The sequence below is a fragment of the Mus musculus genome, chromosome 1 (assembly GCF_000001635.26).
Source record: "Mus musculus strain C57BL/6J chromosome 1, GRCm38.p6 C57BL/6J".
Lineage (NCBI taxonomy): Eukaryota > Metazoa > Chordata > Mammalia > Rodentia > Muridae > Mus > Mus musculus.
In genome coordinates, this window is record NC_000067.6 from 45,597,000 (window position 1) to 45,603,455 (window position 6,456).

Below are 6,456 nucleotides of genomic sequence, written 5' to 3' on the forward strand. Positions count from 1 at the left end.
TATTCAGATTGCTTAATTTCTATTGTGTGTAAGAATCATGGGTGAAAACATTAAGAGTTTACCATCGAGTTACATATGTTTAATTGAAATTATATTTCCTGCAATAGTCTTTAATCCTATACAAATGCATTGCAATAACGTCTTAGGTAAAGAACATTCCTGAAAACCATAAAGAAAATAAGAGAAAAGTGACCACAAAAAAAAAAAAGATGTCTGGAAAGACTGTTTAAAAAGTAATGAGCTTTACAGATTGATTGAAAACATCAAGAAATCCTCCAAAGGATATTTGCATTTGGTCAGTCAGTCAGTCAGTCAGTCAGAATAGACTTGGCAATTTGTCAAGAGAAATATGAATAAAAGTTCCTCTCCTCCATCACACAGTACACTCTAATCAGACGACAGCTAGCTAGGTCTTGGTTTCATTTCTAAAAGTCAGTAACATAAATATTTGGCTTTATGAACTGGCTTAGATTTCCTTTTCTTTCAGCTTAGAAAACATGCAGCTCCCACTCACACAGGATTTGGGGAAGACTCTAATGATCCTCCCATTCATAGACATTCGTCTTTACTTTGGCTAGTGGCTGGGGCAAAGCTGTCATGTCTATCACTCATTACAGAGGTCTGAGGTTCCAGCCAAGTTTTAGGAAACTCACTCTGCTATAGCAACAGACTAAACAGACAAAAAGGCAGAGTGAGAAGAGGTAAGTGCTTCCAGAGTCAAGGAATATGGAAGTAAGACATTTCCAAAGCACAATCACAGAAAATAAGAACCAAGACCATTCCTATCCTCGCCAATGGCTAAGTAGAAGTATAAATACTTAATTATCTACTAGTGTTTTACCAGTTCTAGGAATTTGTTTAATGCTTTAACTTGAATTTGCCATGAACTAAATATACAAAGATTAACTTGAAAATAAAAGTTTAAAAACAGCAATTTTCAAATACTAATTCATCATTTGAAGGTATTTACATACAGACTTCCAGGTGAAAAACTTTTAGCAGCACCAAATGTAAGTAATAGAGAAAAGCCAGAATCTCCTTACTGTGATTCTGGGCATGTTAAAGCACCTGGGAGTGAAGCTTCCTCTGGGTGTTGTGGGACTGGGTGCGAAGCCAGCACCAAGATCTGGTCAGGGCACAGGCTCAGACCAGACTGACTTTTTATTTTATTTTAAATTAACGTGTAATTACAATTTTTCTGCCCCTTTTTTCCTCTAACCCTTTTCATACACCCTAAATGTACAAATACATCTGTTCATGCTATATAATGTTAATTGTATGTGTATAATTTCAGTACTAACAACTAGCTATTGCACCCTGAATCAAGGAAATATCTCCTTGCAGTAGAGGGAGATCAATACAAAACAACCCATAACTAATCAAAATGAAGAAAGCACATGACAGTGTGGTGCTTGGCTCCATATACATCTGCATACCTGCACCTAAGGATCAGGGAATCATAGCAGAATAGGGGGGCAGTAAGATCAGGAGAGCCAGAGAGCCAAGAAATACGCTATAAGATTTTTGTCTCATAAAACTGTCACAGAATCTACACCATGAAATCTCAACAACATGGCTGCCTGAAAAACACTTGAACAAGAATGACACCAACATATTAACATGGAAGGGGGGATCCTTATAAGGCCTCAGACAAAGAACTAAAGGACACCAAGGAATGCTGAGAGCTGGAAAAATATTCCTCTATATCTCAAAAAAATTTTGATAATTTTTTAAAGATTTATTTATTTTTATTTTTGTGTACATAAATACTTTCCCTACTTAAATGTATGTAACGCTCTTGGAGATCAATGAGGGAACCAAGTTTCCTGGAATTGGAGTTATGGACTTTTGTCAGGCAGTATTCTTAAAATCTGAGCTCTGTCTAACTCCCAAATAAAATAATCATACCATAAATCTGTGGGCCCAGGATGTTAAGTGAAGAGAATGATGGAAGTTTGTTTTGTTTTGTTTATACTTCTAGAAACATAATTCACTGGACATCTCTATTTAAGGCACTAGGAATAAGGTAGCATGTCTTGTTATGTTTGCCCAAATGCTTCTGTGGAATGCATATTTTACTGACCAGTCATCTGGTCCACTAAGAGAATTACTTTCTCCAGTCAAGTTGGTAGCTGAATTAGCACCACAGCATTATTACTGTTATTGATAACCTTGGTGGTTTGTAACCCAATGGTTTTAATCTATTCTATTCATTTATAAAAATACATCTGTGCCTAACTTTCTTTCTAAGTGTTTTGTTGTTGTTGTTGTTGTTAGCTATTTAGGACAGAGATAATTATCTAATATTAGAGCTTTCTGTGTCTCCATATTCAAAACTGACATCAAAATGTGTTATTTTGTATCTATTCATCAATAATAATCAAAATCCAGTTCTACTTTTTCTACACTCTCAAGACACAGTTTTTTTTATAAATAAATTTTAAAAGAAAACACATCACTGTTATGGCCTTCTGTTTTCGTCAGAATTATGATTAGTAAACTAGGAATTCTTTTAAAAAGAATTATTATCATGGCCACAAAATGGTTCTCATTTTATGTATAAGACAAATCATTCTCTTCTCTTGCAGTAAAACTTGCCATTTCTCTGGCCTCCTGATTCTGTGGCAGAAGTTTAAATCATTTCCAGACTTCATGCTATTTTTACCTTAGTGCTCTGACAAAAGTTTATTCAGCATACTCTCTACTTAGAAGTAATTTTTCAGGCAAAATATCCTATCTCAAAGAGAAATTCAGGAAATTGACTTTTTTTTTTTTTTGCTCTATGTAAGTTTGTTATAAATGAATTATTTAAAGAACATGAAACTTAGCTGTAAGTGGACCTAGAGAAGACAGTGTGATCTGCCAGGGGAGGTTCCAAAAAAGACACAAGACACTTTACCAACTGGCAAAAAATGAGCCATCTATTTTTAAGTAGTGTATTTGGAGAGGAAATCCTACTAGTAGTGGCCATTCTGAATGAATCTAATTCTAAATTGAAATGTATAAACACTAGAGAAGACTGAGAAAGTGCACAGTGTTTGGTTCAAGAAGGCATTTTTGTATAAACCAGATATATGTGTTAAGCTGAGCGTTGCTATTCATGAGTCACTTAAACTCTTAAAGTCTTTGCAATAAGGGCATTGAATGCGATGGACATGTGTCTCCCTAAAAACTTATGGTAATTGGAAGCCAAACTCTAACTTTATCTTAAAGGAATGTAAGGAGGGATGCCATGGATTTGGATGACTGACAACTCTAATACCCAACTTTTTCCACAGTAAGGAAATTCTTTTTGGCTCCCTTAAGCATGAAAGCCTTCCAGTAATTCTTTCTATACTGTGGTTGGAAAACAGATGATAGTTTTACTCAAAAAAATTAATTCCATACTTAAGTAACGTTAATAAATCATACCTCATCTTTTCCCCTCTGAATTGGATAGTCATAGGCTTTCCTTTTTAAAAACCTCAATTTTCCACAATTTACCATATAATAGCTTTGTGGTGTTCCTACTTTAAATTTTCTGGACTTTTAAATGCTACACCTCAGAAACAGTTGAAAAGATAGATGAAGCCTGCATAGAAGGCTGGGTGTTCTCTACCAGTTTGAACATATGGGCAAATATGATAGTTATTTTGGGAACTAAGAAAATCTTTGTTCTGTGCATATTATGATCACCAACTTGTGAAATGATTATAACATGCTTTTTACCCAGAATACCATTGTAAATGACTGGGTGGTTCTCTTCTGCTATCCACAAACCAGCAGTAGGCACAAATAGTTCTTTTTTTTATAGTATCCTAAGGAAAGATAGATTTCAAGTTATACTGAAGACAGCATGGATCATTTTAAGATCTTTTACAATAGTTGTGGAGATTAACATTATGCTTTTGTACATAAGGTGATATAGAATATTAAATTGATATGATGAAACATATTATGATGGTAGAAAGTATAGGATATTTAGAATGTGAATATTATTAGATTCTTATTCCTTAGTACCACTTGAAAGTATATATGGTTTTGGCCCAAGATTTATTACTTAATTTCTTTGGGCATTACTTTTGCCAATGGCAGGTGTAAACAGAGAGTCATTGCCTTGCATCTATAGGAAATTATATTATATTATCAAAGAGGAATAACAATATGTATTCAAAGAGATGAAAACATAGATAACTTCCTCATAAAAAAGAAGTCAGTGTGAAGAAGCACCTGCATCCTCATGACATTCATTACCAAACTCAAAAAAAAAAAAATGTCCATCAGCTGATAGCTTAATAAAGGAAATGGAGTAGATATACACAGAAGAAGTAAATTCTATAGATGTAGTTAGATGTTTTGCTAAGTAAATTATGTCTGGTCCAAAAATTTTAGTATCACATGATTTGAGAGAGTAGATAGATAGATAGATAGATAGATAGATAGATAGATAGATAGATAGATAATATAGGTGTAGATGAATAGATGATTTTGCAGATGATAGAGATAAATAGATGAGAGATATGATAGATTGATGAAGATTGATGATAGATATTTAGAGATAGATAAAGAGATGGTAGATATATGATATAAAGATAGGTATGTAAAGAAAGTATAGGTAGAGGTAGATAGATGATAGGTAGATATAGAGAGTGGTAGATAATAGATGATAGATAAGGTTATAAATATTGTATATTATATATCATAAATATTACACATATATAAGATCTTAAAAATCAATAAAAATAAGGAGCAAAATGGCAATTGCCTTTAAAAAAGTAGAAAATAAAAAGTTTGATCAAAATATTTTAAAATTCTGTAAATGGAAATAAATTCAGGATATTTATTGTATACATGAGAATATGATTAATAACAGTTCATTATCTATCTATATAATTCCCAGGAGAATAGATCTTAAGTGTTCTTACCTCAAAGAAGTATGTAAATAATCTATATGTTAATTTGACTTAAAAGTTCCATTAGGCAAATATATTTCAAAATTATGTTATACACAACAAATGCACATTTAATTTGTCAATAAATAAGATTGCTAAGCGGCCAGAGGTCACCTGCAAAGATGGTTCCCTACTCTCTTGACCCAGAAAACCCCACAAAATCATGCAAATTAAGAGGTTCCAACCTTCCTGTTCACTTTCAGAACACCCAGGAAACTGCCCAGGCCATCAAGGTTATGCATATCCGCAAAGCCACCAAGTACCTGAAGGATGTCACTTTAAAGAAGCAATGTGTGCCATTCCCGCGATATAATGGATTCGGTAGGTGCACCCAGGCCAAACAGTGGGGCTGGACACAAGGATGGTGGCCAAAAAGAATGCTGGCCGGGCATGGTGGCTCACCCCTTTAATCCCAGCACTCTGGAGGCAGAGGTAGGCGGGTTTCTGAGTTCAAGACCAGCCTGGTTTACAAAGTGAGTTCCAGGACAGCCAGGGCTCTCGAAAAACCAGAAAAAAAAAAAAAAAAGAATGCTGAATTTTTGCTGCACATGCTTAAAAATGCAGAGAGAGTAATGCTGAACTTAAGGGTTTAGACGTTGATTCTCTAGTCATTGAACGCATCCAGGTGAACAAGGCACCTAAGATGCACCTAGGAACCTACAGAGCTCATGGCCAGATTAACCCATACGTGAACTCCCCCTGCCACAGGGAGATGATCCTCACTGAGAAGGAACAGATCATTCCAAAACCAGAAGAGGGAGCTGCACAGAAGAAAAAGATATCCCAGAAGAAACTGAAGAAACAAAAACTCACTGCCGAGGAATAAATTCAGTATAAAACAAATGCAGATAAAGTAAAAAAAAAAAAAGATTGCTGTGTGACAAGTAAAAAAAAAACAATGAAAACAATGAAGATGTGATCCTAATATGATAAATTCTTTTATCCATTCTAGTTAGTTTTGGGACAACACTAACACAAAATCAGAAATCCTCTCAAAGTGTTCACAGGCATTTACAGAGTACAAATTATAGTGTGAGGGTACTGTGTCAGACAGCACGTAGTATTTTACTTATGAGATCCTGTAATCTTTCCCATATTTTGACCACAAGCTCTACCTTCTCATTTTCATCTTACTCATCACTCACAACTTGCATTCACCTATGTCACAACCTTATTGCATTGGCCTTTGTAACATAACCAGGTTACTCCAGGTTCTACCTTTTAAAAATCAACTTTTTCCTAGGAAGTCTGTCAATAAGGTACATAATGTAAATGCATAAACAATGAGCTTTGTTAAGGTGATGTTTGAGTAACATTAACTTCCCTTATTTTTTCTGGTGGAAAAATGCACCAAAGGATGTTTTAAAGTAAAAATAAAACAAAACACAAAATTGTGATGTTCAATCCTAGAGAAGTTTGTTTTTAAAGTTAATGTAAAATATTTATAGTGTCTTTGGTCAGTTTAGCTAGTAATACAAACTAAAACCACATATATCAGTAGTCTTCAAAGATTTCTGGTGATTAC

At 34.4% G+C, this 6,456-nt stretch overlaps 1 pseudogene; it reads left to right on the forward strand.

The window, feature by feature from the left end:
* Gm8304 (predicted gene 8304) lies at positions 5,028-5,790 on the forward strand (annotated as a pseudogene).